General features: G+C 49.8%; 2 long non-coding RNA genes and 1 pseudogene across 2 annotated transcripts; 1 reads left to right on the top strand and 2 right to left on the bottom strand.

Annotated features, from left to right (window-relative positions):
* Positions 1-1,057: 1,057 nt before the first annotated feature.
* Positions 1,058-4,512, bottom strand: LOC135292970 (uncharacterized). Its single transcript, XR_010355109.1, has 3 exons — positions 4,154-4,512; positions 2,065-2,897; positions 1,058-1,650 (listed from the first exon to the last, which is right to left on the bottom strand). It is a non-coding gene; the product is annotated as an uncharacterized LOC135292970 (long non-coding RNA).
* On the top strand, positions 2,449-6,460 carry LOC135292971 (uncharacterized). Its single transcript, XR_010355110.1, has 2 exons — positions 2,449-2,786; positions 6,272-6,460. It is a non-coding gene; the product is annotated as an uncharacterized LOC135292971 (long non-coding RNA).
* A 4,587-nt stretch (positions 6,461-11,047) lies between these two features.
* LOC135292969 (zinc finger protein 501-like) lies at positions 11,048-13,323 on the bottom strand (annotated as a pseudogene).
* Between the last annotated feature and the right edge of the window lie 3,395 nt (positions 13,324-16,718).

Raw genomic sequence — 16,718 nt, 5'->3', positions numbered from 1 at the left:
CAGCTCTAACTTCACCAGACACCTGCGGAGTCACCGGTAAGGGGAGCCTTGCGAGAGGCATGACTGCAACATAAGGACTTTGTGCCCCGATGTAATCACATTGCTTTTCCCAATAAATTGGTTTTTTTCCCAGCCATGGATCTTTGCCTTTTGTGCTTTCCATGGGAGGTGGGGGGGCAGCGAGCGGCAACACGGTTTTAGTAGGAGCAGGACATTGGGGAATCCCATTCCTGAACTCCAGACTGTGGAAACCAAGCATCCCAGCTGGTCCCAGCCCTAGTGGCCAAGGCAACAGCCTTTGGACCGGGTCCCTGGCTGGGGCTGTGGGAACCTCTTTCCCTCTGGTGCCCAGGGACAGGACTGGAGGGAACGGCTACAGCTGAGTCAGGGCAGGCTGAGATTGGATCTCAGAAAAAGGTTTTTCCCCAGAGGCTGCTGGGGCACTGCCCAGGCTCCCCAGGGAAGGCTCCCAGCTCCAGGGCTCTCTGAGCTCCAGAAGCATTTGGCCAGCGCTGCCAGGCCCAAGCTGGCATTGTTGGGGTGTCCTGTGCAGGGCCTGCAGTTGGACTCCAGGATCCTGATGGGTCCCTCCCAGCTCAGCCAATTCTGTGGATCTGGGATCCCATGACACATAGCAACAGGGTCCAGGTGATGGTTGCCTGCTAAGGATCAGATTTGTCACAGGCCCTCAGAGGGGTTCCATGGGGACTTTCCAAGAGTCTCCAGGCTGTTCAAGAGCTGGAATGTCACAGGCAGACAGGGGATCCATGGACACCTCCCAGAGGTTTCTGGGGATGGTAAAGGCCCTGTGGTCAGAGGCAGTTACAGCCATTCCATGGTGACATCCCAGGGCACCTTGGGCTGCAAAGGCACTGATCTGTCACAGGCACTCACGGGGGTTCCACGGTGACATCCCAGGAGTCCCCAGGCTGCTAAAGAGCCAGGATGTCCTGGACACTCCCAGGGGTTCCTGTCATGGGCACAGTGGGAGCTTCAGGCAAAGTTTATTGGAGAGACTCCTGTTGGGTTTCGAGGTACGGAAAAGATCCCCAATATCCCCCACAGATCCCAAAAAGTCACCATTGAGTCAGAGATGACACAGACTCAGAAGGCTAAGGGCGGAAATCTACCAGTTTATTCAATCCTCTTCTTTTATACCTTGGTTTGCTACTAGTGGACCTCATTGGTCATTTCACCAACACATTTCACATGCTCGGCTAATGAAGACAAGACCCTGCAGTAAACAACTTTATGGAAAAAACAACTTATTACAAACATTGTCAGGGCACCAGTTATTAATGTTTGTTTTACATTGGGCCCTTCTGGGGGCTCCCAGGATGGGGGAAACCCTCCTGTAGTAGTTCTGTGCCAGGGAAAAGGAAATGCACAGGACTTTTTTGGTCTTCAGCTTCTTCTTTACTTTTATCTTATCTAAAGTTTTGCATGCTGTGCAGACCAGGCTCAGCGTGCAGGAAAAGCACTGCAAAATGGTCCCAAAATATACAGTTTCAAGGTCTTTTAAAGTTGTCTCATCCAATTAATTCTTAAGGCATGCATTATTTTTACTTACCTACCAAGAACTCATCCCTGGACAGTCCACGTAACCTCTCCACTGTGCTTGCCTTGACCAGTCATCCTCTGTCACCAACACTGCAGAAAATGGAGCAGATGAAGAAGAAGAAGAAGACAGGGACTATAACCAAATTCCTGCATCTTGCTTCCTATCTACACCATACTAAAAATCCCAAAACCTAAATTTCTCACCCAAGTAACATACTATACTACTCTATATTACCTATTTCACACTTTGGTGAATTCTAATCTATCTCAAAGTCATGGAAGTCCTCTCAATGGACGAATGTTAAAGGCAGTGTTTCTCTGGGGGTCAGGACCCCTCAAAGCAGACAGAGAAATATTCCCTGTGCTCTGGATTCCCACACATTTAACCTAAAAACATTGAACCCTTGAGATGCTAAGTTACCCAAAAAATGTTCCAAATAATTAGGATTAGAAGGACAAGAAACAGGGAACAACAGAAAGACAGATCTATAGAAAGACACGCACATAGGTACCAGCTGTTCAGGTTCCAGCATCGCTGACAGAGAAACCCCAGCAGAAGGAAGGATCCAGAGCATGGGCTGGCCTCGTGCTCTGGCTTTTAACCCCCTGGGCCTTCATGGGTCCGCCCCTGAGGTGGGACTGCCAGTGGCTTGGCCAATCAGAGTCAGGGCAGGCAGCAGGTGCTAGCGTGTGATTGCACCTCTGTTCTGTGATTGACAGCTGTGCCAGGGCTGGGGGCGGGGCTCTGTCCCACCACAAGCCAAGGCCTGACCCGGCCCTGGCCCCACATGGGCATTCCGAGCATCCCAAGGTGTCTCGGGACATTGATCTCATGCAGCCTCTGACAGTGACCACGGTGACACTACAAAACCTCATGGAACCAAAGGGCCATGTGACACTGTGGTGCCTCATAGAATCAAGGAGACCACTGTGAAACTCGGAGGTGCCAAGGAACCAAGGGTCCATGGTGACCTTGTGGATCCTGTAGTGTCACAGAGGAGCCATTGTGACATAGCGAAGGCGCATTGAGCCAAGGAGCCATGGTGACACATCAGGGCTTTGTGGAACCACAAAGCCATTGTGATATTGCAAGGCCTCATGGAAGCACAGGGCCATTGTGACACTGCAGAAGCAAGGGGAACATTGTGACACTCCAGGGCCTCATGGAACCAAGGAGACCATTGGGACACTGTGGGGTCCCACGAAACCAAGGGAACAGGGAACAGGTCTGGCTGGCTGGGCCTCCTGGGGACCACCTGACAGGTCTAGCTGACCTTGGCATGTCGAGGGCGGCTTCTCATCTGTCCCTGAAGCACTGGGGCTCTGGGCTTTCCTTCCTGTGAGAGAGAAATGTCCTTTTCCTCCAGGGGCCCATTGCCAAAACTGGGATTCCTTGCCAAATTACCTTATATGCAAAGATTGTTCCCAGATGAAATCTGCCAGGAAAGACAGATCTGGCTGCCTTGGCCCCCCAGGGGCCATCTCCCATCTGCCTTTGAAACCCTGGGACCATGTGCTTTTCTTTCTTATGGGAAAAAAAACATCCATCTCGACCAGGCACCCATGGCCAAAATTGGGCATCAGCCTCCAGCATTCCCTATAGGCAAGGATAGCTTCCAGACCAAAGCTGCCAGGAGTGACAAGTCTGGCTGGCCTTGGCTTCCTGAGGGCTGTCACTCATCTTCCTCAGAAACACTGGGGCTCTGTGCTTTCCTTCCTAATGAAAAGAATTCTCCTTCCTGGCCAGGCACCCATGGCCTAAATTGAGATTCCACCTCCGAAATGTTCTATATCCAAGGATAGCCCCTAGATGAAAGGTGCCAGGAGAGAGATGTCTGGCTGGCTTGGCCCATGGGTGGCCACCTCTCATCTTCCAGGACACTTGGACTTTGTGCTTTTCTTTCCAATGGGAAAAACCCATAAATCTTGACCAGGTGCCCAAGGCCAAAAACAGGATTCTACCTCCAAAGCTCCATACATCCAAGGATTGCCCCTCAGTGAAAGCTGCCAGGACAGACAGGTCTGGCTGCCTTGTCCTCTTGGGGGTTGCCTCTCAGCCAGTGTTTTGCTTTCCAAACACTGGGGCTCTGGGCTTTTCTTCCTGTGGAAAAGAACCATCCTTCTTCTCCAGGGGTCCATGGTCAAAAAAGGGATTCTTCTTCCCAAATTCCTTGTATCCAAGGATTCCTCCTGACAAAAGCTGCCAGGACAAACAGGTCTGGCTGGCTTGGCCTCCCAGGAGCCATCTCTCTCCTGTTCTGCCTTTGAAACCCTTGGAATCTGCGCTTTCCTTCCTATGGAAGAGAACTGCCCTTCTTATCTATGCAGAAATGGCTAAAATTTGGATTCCACCTCCAAAATTCCCTCTATCCAAGATTTGCTTTTAGGCAAAAGCTACCAGGATAGAGACGTCCAGCTGGCCTAGGCCTCTGATGGCTGCCTTTCATCTGCCCCTCAAACCCCGGTGTTCCGTGCTTTCCTTCCTACGGAAAAGAACTGTCCTTCTTCCCCAGGTATCCATGTCTGAAATTGGGATTCCACCTGTAAAATTCCCTATACCCAAGGGCTGCTCCCAGGCATAATCTGCCAGTACCATCAAGTCTGGCTGGCTTGGCCTCTGGTGACTGCCCCTGCAACACTGGGGCTGGGTTCTTTCCTTCCCATGGAGATCACTGGGACACTGTGGGGACCTCATGAAACCAAGGGGATCATTGTGGCACCACTGGAGCCCATGGAACCAAGGGGCCGTGGTGACACAGCAGGGCTTCATGCAACCCAGAGATCATTATGACTCTGTGGGACCTGATGGAACCATGGAGATCATTCTGACCCTTCAGGGCTCTGTGTCACCAAGGGGGTGACATTATGGCACCTCAGTGCCTCATGGAAGCAAGGGACCATTGGGACCCTGTGGGGCCCCATGGAACCGAGGGCACATGGAGCAGGTCTGGCTGGCTTGGCCTCCCAGCGGCCACCTGACAGGTCTGGCTGATCTTGGGATGTCAAGGGCTGCCTCTCATCAGCTCCTGGAGCACTGGGGCTCCATGCTTTCCTTGCTATGGAATAGAACCATCTACCTTTTCAGATGCCCATTGCCAAAATTGGTACTCTCCCTAAAATATTTCCTGTATGCAAAAGTATCTCCCAGAACAAAACCTGCCAGCTCTGGCTGCCCTTAGCCTTTGGTGGTAACCTCTCATCCACCTGGGAAACAGTGGGGCTCTCTTCCTTACTTCCTACGGAAAAGAACCAGCTTTCATGTCCAAGAGCCATGGCAAAAACTAAAATTTGGCCTCCTCAATTCTGTATATACATAGATTGCTCCCAGCCAAAAGTAGCCAGGACAGAAAGGTCAGGCTGGCCCTGTCCTCTGGTGATTTCCTTAGACTAGGAGCTGAAGGTTTTCATTTGGAAATACCTTGGAGAGCACCCAGAGTTCTTCCAAGGAAGGGTTTTGAGGCCTTGGGCCCATGACCACTACATATGGACAAAGGAGCTCTGTGTTCTGTGATGTTGTGGTGCTTTTGCATCATGGAAGTGATGTTCTAAAAGAAGCTGCTAGTAGTTTCCTCTGTCTCTGGAAAAAAAAAAATCAGTAATTAGCTTTGAGAATTGACAGTCTGTTAAACCACTGAGGAACCTGTAAATGCCTCTGTGAAGACACACATTAAAGATGAGAAAGCCTGGGAGGGTCTCTTTCCCTTCTGTCTGGCAAAGAGGTAACAAGGCTGGCCCAGCCCCCGTCTCAGCCGGGCCGGGCCGGACGGCTCCTGCCGTGGGGCCGGGCCCCTTCCCAGGGAGCCCCCCAGGCCCCATCGGCTGCCGGGCAGGGCAGGGGAGGCCGCGGGGCCGAGGCCGGGCCGGGCCATGGCTGCGGTTTCCAACACCTGGGCGCTACCGAGCCCTGCCCCGCCGCCAGCCTGGGCCCAGCCAGGATCCGCCGGGCCCCAGGAGCAGCCCCGGGCCGGGCCGGCTGGGCCAAGATTCTGCCACCCTTGGGGTTCACCCGCAAGCCCCGGGCAGGGGGAGGAGAAGCCATGGGCCCCGGCCGTGCTGCTGCTGTGTTCTGGCCTGGCTGCTGAGATCCTGGCCCTGCCCCAGCGCGGCCCATCCTGACACAGCCCCAGCGCAGCCGCTGCAGAAACCTCCATGGTAAAACAGCTCTGGCCGCAAGGACCGAGCCTGGCCGGGGTCACGGAACCATCTGCAGGCCCCAAGAAAGATATTAACTCTTTCAGTGCTTCCATCCTCCCTCAAGTGAGAGAAAAGTACAAAGTGCAGGCACGTAGAGGAGTAACATGAAGACACCGAAGTCAGTGAAGGGGACGTTGAGTCCCAGATGAGTGTGAGCATATTTTGCTGTCTGAAACACTAATTTAGGGAGCTGAGAAACACTAATTTAGGGAGGATTTGGGTTCACAAATTTCAAATGAAAGAGTTTTGATCTCCCAAATCAAAAACCTGTTTAGGGAGAGCTGGAATACGTGTATGGGGAGGCCTGGCAGACTGACTATACCCCAAACCCACCAGGGCAAGTGCTGCATGCCTGTGGTGGTGAGAACAACGGCTGGATGACTGCAGACAGAGCCTGTGTCCCATGTCACTGCCTGGGACACTGTTCTGGGCTTGGAAAATGAGTGTTATGGGCACATGGTGCCCCATGAAAGAATTTAATCACAGTGTGGGACTCATTTCCAAAACAACCTTACAGACACCTGGCCAAGAGGGAGGCACTGAGTGGATTTATGACATCCCCTGTGATGGACTGGCCTCTGGAAAGGTGGAAGGATGGAACGGGCTGGTGAAAATGACAGCGAGCAATGGGTGGTGGGACAATAATATTCTGCTCCAACTGATGTTATTCTTGCATTGAGAACAAAATTAAATTAAGTCATGTAAACTGAAATGTTTCTCATTTTGAGAAATCACCCTGAATAGCAAAAGTATTGTGATATTAATGTAGCACCTTCAGATCCTTTTTTTAGGCTTTAGAGAAGGAAAATAAAGAGAAAATCCCTAAGTCTTGATGTTGTATGTGTAGCATTGGACACATCTGCTCTACGCATTTAGGTTAGCAAGAGAAAGAAGGTTTAAATGCAGTTGTAAAGCCCAGTGCAGAGAGGGCTAAGAAGGCTGGCTGCAGGCACAGATTAGAAAGCAATAAAGGTAAAAGAAAGTTCAGGAGGAAGGTAAAAGTCGTCTGGCTCTTATTTGCATAGCATAGTCCTTTGTGATATTTGAACAAAACTACAGGAAATCCAGGAAACAGATGCTTTTGATATGGGTAAACTGCTTGACATTGCATGGGCAGCACATACAAATCCACGGAAAACCAGCTGGAAGTGACTAAATAGAAAATAATTCCAGCTGAAGAAAAAGGAATCAGCAAAGGACTGCTGCTCCCAGGAAGGGGGGAGTGGGTCTCGTGGCAGGGGAAGGGGTTCAGTTCCTCGACCTTCATTAGAAAGATGGGGAACAAATCTATGCACATATTGTAAAAAAGATGGACATTGGAAGCAGAAGTGTCCTCACCTAAAACCCAGGACTTCTCCAAACCCCCTCATGGCAATAGCTGGGTACTTGTGAAGGGGACCAGAGGTTTCATCCCCAGCAGAGCCTTTGGTAACAGCCACACTGGGAAAGGAAAAACTGGGAGTTTTGGTAGGCACAGGAGCTGGCTATTTTGTGTGAAATACCCTGCAAGGGAAGTGATGATTCCATCACAACTGTCAGTACCACTGGGACTGGTGAAACACACCCGTTTTTCAAGCCAGCTGTGCAATGCAAACTTCACAGTGCCAGAGGTTTATGTCCAAAAAGGAGACAAAAGGGTCCTGTAACTTTATTCTAATAAAGGGAGAGGCCATGACACGTTTACCCTGGGGTCTCTCCAATTTTTTGAGGACACAGCCTCCTTTTCAATACTATTTTCCCATCCAGATCACCCTCTGTCTTTCCCCATTGGCTCAGGTACTTGAGAGGTACAGACTCCCCAAATCACCCAATACATATCCCCCTCCTAATATGCACCCCTCTTTTTCTTTGCACCTCTGTTCTTCTTTTCTAAGTCCAGGGATTTAACATGGTCTTGGATAATCAGCAGTCTGTGTCAATTAGTAGCATTCCTCTGAAATGTGTGGTTCCTCCTGTTGCTTCTTTCACCTGCCAGTATCTGCTTTTATCTAGAGGCAGACTCACAGTTTGTAAAGACACATTCCTCCAATTCCTTCAACAAATTCAAACTGGGAAAATTATGCATAACCCATCAATTCTTGTACTTGTCTATATCTCCGAAACCTTTATTAGTAGGAAACTTAGTGTGAAAATTGAATGCAGAGATGAAGTTTTGGGAATGCCGCTTCATTCAAACAAGAAAGCACTGATGAGGGCTCCAGCTTAGGCTTGCCAGATCCCACAAGCTCTTTTGAATTATTCACTTGTGCCAAGGATGGCTCAGCTGCTTGTGAGCAGTCACAGCTACAGTGCTGTCAATTCAGGAAGCTCCTAGATTGCCTCTGGGACAAGGCCTGACAGCTGTGTACCACAGTCGGTACCCCGGGGCTGGGAACAAAAGGGAGGCCACTGTCTGTCCCCAGCTGTCCCAGACTGCTAGGCAAGATGTATTCTATTTGCCATCTGTTAAAAGTGTGGCAGTTATCTTCTGTTAATTGGGCAGTTTTTCTTTATCTCTTCCACAAACCAATCCTCCCTCCAGGGAGACACCTGCTGTTAATGAGCCATTGAGTGTTACTAATAGAATTACATCATCTCATTGGGAGATGCTCTGCCCAGAGGGAGGAGCCAAGCATTCCTACCTGGATAGAATCTGAGATTTTTGGGACAGCAAGACAGCTTCTCCACTGGATTTCCCAGAGCAACAGCTGTTTCTACTGGATCTTCAGAGGAAGACTCCACCCTTTGCTACAGGATCACTGCTCCAACAGAACCACACCTGACACTCCAGGAGGAGTGCAGCCACCATTCCAATTGGACTGCTACCAACACCCTGACCCACAGAGTGTCAGGTTGTGCTCTGACTCTGTCAGTGTTGTTTTGTTTTACTGCATTGTTTATTTTATCTTTTTATTTTCTTCCCTAATAAAGAACTGTTATTCTTGCTCCCATATCTTTGCCTGAGAGCACCTTAATTTCAAATTTATAACAATTCGGAGGGAGGGGGTTTACATTTTTCCATTTCAGGGGAGGCTCCTGCCTTCCTTAGCACAAAGCTATCTTTCCAAACCAAGACACCAGCCAATTGCTCAGGTACCAAGTGGAACTAATGGACCCTCAGAACCACCTCTGTTGTTAATCCAGCTGTGTTTCTGTTGGCCTCCAAAGTATTCCAGAACATGATTGCCTGCAAGCAACCAAAGGAGTTGATTCCAGCCAGCCGGACTTGAAGGAGAGCCCGATGGAGAACCCAGACTGGGAGCTATACATGGACAGAAGTAGCTTTGTTCACAAGGGAAAACACATCTGGGTTTGCAGTGACTAGGCTGAACAAAGGAGTTAAATCCAAGGCTCTAACATCAGGTGTTCCAGCGCAGAAGACCAAACTGGTTGCTCTCAGCAGGGTGTGGGAACTGAGAAAGAAAGAAATTGATCACCTGGATGGATTCTAAGTATGTTTTTTGTGTAGTCCTTGCCCATGGGGCAGTCTGGAGAGAGAGGTTTGTTATCAGCACGAGGTTCATCGATCAAACACGGCACACAAATATTACACCTGCTGGAAGCGGTACATAAACCAGCTGAAGTTGCAATTCTGCACTGTAGAACACACCAGACAAATAGGGCCAAACACAAAGTAAAATAGGGCCAAAATAGGGAAATGACTTGGCTGACAGGGCAGCTAAAGAGGCTGCAGAAAAAGGCATCCACATTTTGGTTCCACAGCAAGAGATCAGTGTAGCAGCTGTTAGGCTGGAATATGGTGCAAAGGATGGTCAGTTAAGTGAAGCATCATAAGCTAGACTTCACCCTGGTGCATAGGCAGTCAGCCCTTCTGGACAAGTAATAGTTCCCAAAAAATGATGAGAGAAATACTAGAGAGCACCAATCTATACATTGGAGTGCAGAAAAATACTTAAGACACTTAAGTAAGACAGCAGTTGGCTCCAAGATGACCAGAAAGACCTCTTAAGTTTCACCCAGGGATTGGTCATAAAATTCTTAGAAAACTTAAAGGTCAAAGCAGCCAAAATACTCATTGTAACTAATTGTTGGAAATGTTCTCAACTAATGTTGAGAGGAATGGGATTCCCTTGGAGGGCCCACCCTGGGGGGGGGCAGAACTCTGTCAATGGGCTCTGAGTGGCAATGGAGTCAGTGAAGGGACAGTTCAAGAAAACTGCTGTGGAACACAGGAATCCAATGATCAGTTTGACAGGATTCACTAAGATTTCCTTCAGGAGAAACCCAACCCTGTTATTTCAAGGGTTCAAGGCCACAATGTGAAAGGATTTCTGTGCTTTGCCATCGCTCCCAATGCCAATGCCTGTGGCTGCACCCTCCTGTCACTGCTGTGTCCCAGGGCTGCACCGAGGACATCCCTCTGCACGATGGCTGTGCCATTCCCAAGGGTATGGCACGGCCAGGATGTCCCCAGTGTCACCAGCCGCCCTCACCTGCTGTCCCTAAAGTGGCCATTCCCATCCCACCAGGAGTTATCTGCCTGATGAGCATCTACGGGACGCACCACAACCCAGACCTTTGGCCTGAGCCTGAAGTAGGGCTGCCCTGTGAGGTGTCCCTGTCACCATGGTGGTGACAGCTGTGTCCCCTCAGTGTGACTGTGTTGGTGTCACCCCAGGTGTTCAACCCTCTGAGGTTCAGCCTGGAGAACAGCAAGGGACGGTCCCCGTCGTCCTTCATCCCCTTCTCTGCTGGCCCCAGGTATGTGGTGGAGTGGGGACAGGAGCGTCCCCAGGTGCCACCCCCATCCCTGGCTGGGTTCACAGTGGGGTGACACTGACAGTGGGGATGTGGTGGCAGGAACTGCATCGGGCAGAGCTTTGCCATGGCTGAGATGAAGGTGGCAGTGGCACTGACACTGTCCCGGTTTGTGTTGCGGAGGGACACGGCGAGGCCACCCCTGCGCCGCAAGCCCGAGCTGATCCTGCGTGCTGAGGACGGGCTCTGGCTGCTGCTGGAGCCACTGGGAGTGGCTGAGGGACACAGGTCACCTGGACATGGGGACATCCTGCAAGGGAGGTGTCACAGCCAGGGAAAGAGCAGGGAATAAACGGGAGCATGAAGGGGACAGTATCGTGGTGGTGGTGGGGATGTGGTGTCCTTGGTCATGGGACACCTCATGGCATGGACATGTCAACCCATTGCCTTGTCCCCTTGTCCTCATCCATGGCCATATAGCTCCATGTCCCCATCTATATCTGTGACACCCCCCCCCCATGCCCAATATTGCCATCCACAGCCATGTCCACACCCACGTCCTTGTCCATGTCCCCATCCCCATCCCCACCCATGTCCCCCAATGTCACCATCCATATCTTAGTTAAATGCCTTTGTTTGAGTGAAGGGATGAAGAAAAATAAAGGAAAATGAAAGCCAAAATAAAAGAATTTACGTGTCCATGCTGGCTGAGTATCCATGTGCCTGGGTGGGTAGAACCTTTTCTAGAGGAATTTCCACTCCACTGTCTCCAAAATCTTGTGTTTTTGCTCCAGTCCATCACCATTTGGCTGTGAAAAATGCCTATGGGCCAGAGAGAATTGGAATCATGGAATGATTTTGATTGGAAAAGACCTCCAACACCATCCGGTATTCCTTGATGCCACCTGAAGAAATGATTGGATGCAAAAGGTGAGATTTTTTTGGGGTGGAAAGTAAAAAACTGTGCTGTCCCCTATGAAATTCTGCTGTCGGTTTGCATCCCAATGGATTTTTCTCTGGCTGTATCCCAAGTGCCCAAGGTGAGCCAGGAAGATGTGGAGATGACCAGCCAGGTTTCTTCCCAACATGGATCACCAGGACTATGGATCACCAAGTCTCTGCCCAACGAGGGTCATCGTGGACCATCCAATGGGGGTCCTCCAGTGGGGGATGGAGCTGGAGCAGCGCTCAAAGCTCTTCCTGCACACGGGGCACTTGTAGGGCTTCCCTTACTGCTGCCTCCCTTGGTGCTGGGTCATAGTAGAGTTCTGGGAGAATCGCTTCCCACACTTGGAACAATGTTAGGGCCCCTCCCCAACGTGGATCCGCTGGTGGGTGATGAGGGTGGAGTTTCTCTTAAAGCCCCTCCCGCAGTCGGGGCAGCGGAAGGGCCTCTATTCTGTGTGAATCTGCTGATGCTTGAGGAGACGGTATCTGCTCTGAAACCTCTCCCCACACTCAGGACACTCATAGTGCTTCTCCCCAGTGTGGATCCTCTGGTGGGCATTTAGGGCGGAGCTCTGCCTGAAGCTTTTTCCACATTCCCCACACTTGTAGGGCCTCTCCCCAGTGTGGATCCTCTGGTGCAAAATCAGATGGCAGCTCTGGATGAAGCTTTTCCCACATTCCTCGCACTCGTAGGGCCTCTCCCCAGTGTGGATCCTCTGGTGCATAATCAGCCTGGAGTTCTCAATGAAGCTCTTCCCACATTCTGAGCATGTGTAGGGACATTCCTCAGTGTGCATTGTCTGGTGGATGATCAGGCGAGAGCTGTCACGGAAGCCCTTCCCACACTCCCCACACACGTAGGGTCGTATCCCAGTGTGGGTCATCTGGTGGAGTTTCAGGCTGGAGCTCCTCCTGAAGCCTTTCCCACATTCTCCACATTTATAGGGCCGTTCCCCACTGTGGATCCTCTGGTGGAGTTTCAGGTTGGAGCTCATCCTGAAGGTCTTTCCACATTCCCCACACTCATAGGGCCGTTCCCCGGTGTGGGTCCTCTGGTGGATGATCAGGTGGGAGCTGATCCTGAAGCTCTGTCCACATTCCCCACACTCATAGGGCCGTTCCCCAGTGTGGATCCTCTGGTGGACAATCAGGTGGGAGCTGCTCCGGAACCTCTGTCCACATTCCCCACACTCATAGGGCCGTTCCCCAGTGTGGGTCCTCTGGTGGATGATCAGGTGGGAGCTGATCCTGAAGCTCTTCCCACACTCCCCACACTCGTAGGGCCATTCCCCAGTGTGCACCATCTGGTGGCGGACCAGGAGGGAGCTCGTGAGAAAACTCTTCCCACACTCCAAGCACTGGTGGGGCTTCTTGCCATCATCAAGCTGCTCATTGGCCACCACTTCAGAGCTCTGGCCAGATCTCTGGCTGCCTTCCTGGCACAGGCTGGGTCTTTCCCCCTCAGAGCATCCTGGGCTGGGTTTGGAGCCCCTCCTCCTGCGGGATCTCCAGGGCTTTTCCTCCCAATTGGATTCCTGTGCCATGGAGCTGCTCAAAACGGCCTCTTCAACGAGGTTCTGCCGCAGGGATTTGCCCTCCCTGGTCTTCATCCTCAGCTCATTATCTGTGGGAGAATGACAAGGAGAGGGTGGGATTTGCCTCTGTGCCAGAGGGAAGGAGAAGGAGATCCCCCCAGTCCATCCCCAGCAGGACAGCGTTGGCAGCAGGGTTGTCCTGCAGCCAGGGGCCATGCTGGGCTGGGAGATGGAGCAGGAGAGAGGGAGAAAGGGGCAGTGATTTCTTCCTCACCTGCCTCAGTGTCCTGGAGCACCTTCCCCTTCCTCACAGCCTTCTCCTCCATCCAGATAAGGTCTGGGAATGGGAAATCCTGATTTGGGGAAAAACAAGATGTGAGTGCATTGGCTTTGAAGGTCCACTGGCCAAGTCCATCTCTAGAAGTCACCAGCATTCTGGTGGCCAGAGAAACCTCCAAAATTCATTAAGTCCAAAAACTCTCCTAGGAGTTCCCTGTTTCCAGGGTCCTTTGGGGTTATAGGGGTCCCTCTTCTCAGAGCTGCTGGGGGGCCTGTGGGTCCTGGGCATCCCCCACTCCCGGGTCCTGCTCAGCCATGCTGAGGAGCTTTTGGGGGTTCCACGGCTCATCCTCCCCTGATTCTGTGACAAATGTTTTTGTGATTCGTGTCAATTGGCAATGGAATCAGCAAATGTTTCTATCTGCTGAGTCGAAAATAGACACTAAGAAAGGTTTTGGAACTTTTTGACCAAATAGCCAAATAAAGCATTGAAATAAAAGAAGTATAGTAAAGAAATGAGGTTGCAAGATGACTGATGCTTGGAATAGAATATAGGTAGTTGTTGTAAAGCTAAGAGATACTGCAACAAAGCAACTAAATGCTTATGTATAAAAAAAGCTTGATGCACTTGACCAAATCATGTAGCAGACACCAGTGTAAGGCCTCCCTCCAGATGACCACAAGAAGGATAGGAATCAATGACCACCTGGAAAGATTATGAAACTGCGGATCCCAGCTTATTGATATTTGCTGATTTGGACTAACTGAGCTCATTGGAAAATGTGATCAGGTGGGAGCTGCTGGTTTGCTTTCTTTAAAATAAAAGATATAGAAATAAAATCCGGATTGACTATTAAGATTTTATATCAATTTGGTGACGCCGACCTGATGCCCTGGGATCTCTCGGACTGAGGCTACTGCAGGAACACCCCACTTTTGTGATCCATAGAAGCCAATAGCCCAGGAGCTAATGGGACCACAAACCTGGTAAAGAAAGCAAGCAAGGAACTGAGCTCCCTGAGAACTGCAGTTTAAATCACCTGCAATTCCAGTGCATGAAGATCCAGACAAGAGCAGCGGGCTGTGAGTATCATTTGGTTGGGTGGACACGGCAGTGTCTGAGTGAAAGTGAGTGAGTGAGACGCAATATTATCGCGGAGCCATCGAGGAGTCCTTCTATCCGTGCTTCCATCACCCCGCGAGGGCTTGGCCAGTGAAGGGACAAAGCGAGTGCTGTGAGACACTGCTCACGATGGCTCAGGGGAACAGTAAGACCTCTGGCTCAAGGAACCCCCAGGGAGGTTCAACAAGCCCCCAGAGAGGCTCAAAGGGCCCCAAGAGAGGCTCAAGGTTATGGGGCCCCCAGAGAGGCTCTAAAAACGAGAAAGGGAGTGAATAACCAGAGATACCCCTGGACAGCCCCCTGGGGTTAACAACTGCACATTGGGATGCAATGCCCTCTAGGAAGGGAAAAAGTAAAGAAGAGATGGTCCATTATTGCATGGTAGAGTGGACTAAGGAAGAAATTAGGCCTGATCATTTATATTGGCCAGTGCTGGGTCCTTTCATGATTGGATGTGTCAAGCTTTAAATCTTTATGTAAATAGTAAGGAACCCTTTGATCAGGAGGAAAGTGATTATGTGGCACTTTTGAGCGGCGGGGGGGGGGTTTCTCTGCAGTGATAACATTATACCCCCTGAAAACTAAAAAAAGGAGAAAGGCAGAGGAAAAAGAAAAACCTTGGGAACCATTAGACAATTTGCCCCCTCCCTATCAAGGGCAGGAAACTCTCTCCTCCCCTGAGAGGCCACGGAGCTCGATGACTCCACCCCTATCATCACCATCTAGTAGGACTCGGAGCAAGAGGAGAGAACGACGCTAGGAAAATAATTCTAGCGGGGAGGAGAAAGATCAAAAGAAGAGACTATTCCCCTTGAGAGAAGTACTTATGGGAAGAAATGATAGGGGAATAGCGTCTGTAACAGTCCCACTTCATAATGCGGATGTAAGAGAATTTAAAAAGGAAATGGGGAGGCTGCTTGGAATACCCTTTAGGGGTTTCTGAGAGGTTAGACCAATTTTTAGGGCCAAATACCTACACCTGGGATGAGCTTCAAGCTATATTAGGAATACTATTTACTACTGTAAGGAAAGGGAAATGATTAGGCAAGCAGGAATGAGAGACTGGGAAAGGAGACACCAGCAGGGTCCACGTGGGGATCAAAAATGGCCTAATCAGAACGAGCAGGACAGACAAAATGTGAGGGACCTTGGAGATATCATTATACAAGGGATACAGAATGCTGTACCTCGAGGGCAAAATATTAACAAGGCTTTCTGCGTGCACCAAGAAAAAGATGAAACACCTACAGATTGGCTTGAGAGGCTCAGAAAGAGCCTGCAAATGTATTCAGGAGCAGATCCAGATTCACCAGTAGGAGCAGCATTGCTTAAAACTCCATTTGTGGCAAAATTATAGGGAGACATATTAAAAAAAAAAAAAAAAGGCTAGAGAAATGAGAGGATTGGCAGGACTGGGGTCTCCAAGAGCTATTGTGGGAAGACCAAAAGGTGTACGTGAGGAAAGGTGAAGAAACACAAAAGGCAAAAGCCAAGATATTTGTAGCAGCTGTGAGGGAAACTCAGAAGGGGGGAAAAGAAAGCGTCTAGAACAGAAGGACAAAGACCTAGGGGAGATTATAAGAAACTTCCCCAAATGCGAAACCCCAGAGATGGTCCTGCAGATTATCATTGCTATTAGTGAGGAAGGAGAAGACAAAGCGAAGCTGTAAGCAACAACAAAAAGATGGGAGGAAAAAAAAAAGTCTGAAGAAGACAAATAGGGGTGTCAGGGGCTGTACATCTTGAGGACCAGATCATCAAAAGAGCTCTTGATAGAACTAAAAATAGGTTCCCAAGGGGAAGAAGTTACCTTTTCAGTGGACACTGGAGCAGAAAGATCAACTATACAGCACCTCCTCAAAGGGGGTAAAATTACTTAAGAAATTGCTCTAGTTGTGGCAGCAAAAGGGGAACCATTTAAAGTACCCATACTTGAAAATGTTGAAATTGAATCAGAAAATAAGATTTGTTTGAATGATTTGTTATTGGTACCAGAAGCAGACAATAATATGCTAGGAAGAAATTTAATTACAGCTTTAGGAATAAATTTAGAAGTGAAACAAGGAGAACTACAGGTACAGTTTTATACCTTAATGTCAGAAGATGAAGACAAAATTAATCCAAAAGTGTGGCACCATAAAGGGGAAACAGGAAAGCTGAAGATTGGACCCGTTAAGATAGAAATAAGTAATCCAGTCATTCCCATAAGAGTATCAGAAGCTTTGAGGGGTCCATCAGTGATAGCTGCTGTCCATGTAAGAGGACATCAGAGGGGAACAGATTATGGGACTCATGGCAATAATTTGGCTGATGCAGAAGCACAAAGGGCAGCAGTATGCTTACCTCTGTTTTTAAATCATTTGAATAAAAGTGAGGATGAT

Source organism: Passer domesticus, unplaced genomic scaffold, assembly GCF_036417665.1.
Source record: "Passer domesticus isolate bPasDom1 unplaced genomic scaffold, bPasDom1.hap1 HAP1_SCAFFOLD_60, whole genome shotgun sequence".
Taxonomy (NCBI): domain Eukaryota; kingdom Metazoa; phylum Chordata; class Aves; order Passeriformes; family Passeridae; genus Passer; species Passer domesticus.
Note: the sequence above shows the minus strand (reverse complement) of the source record. Positions and strands in the feature narration are given on the sequence as shown.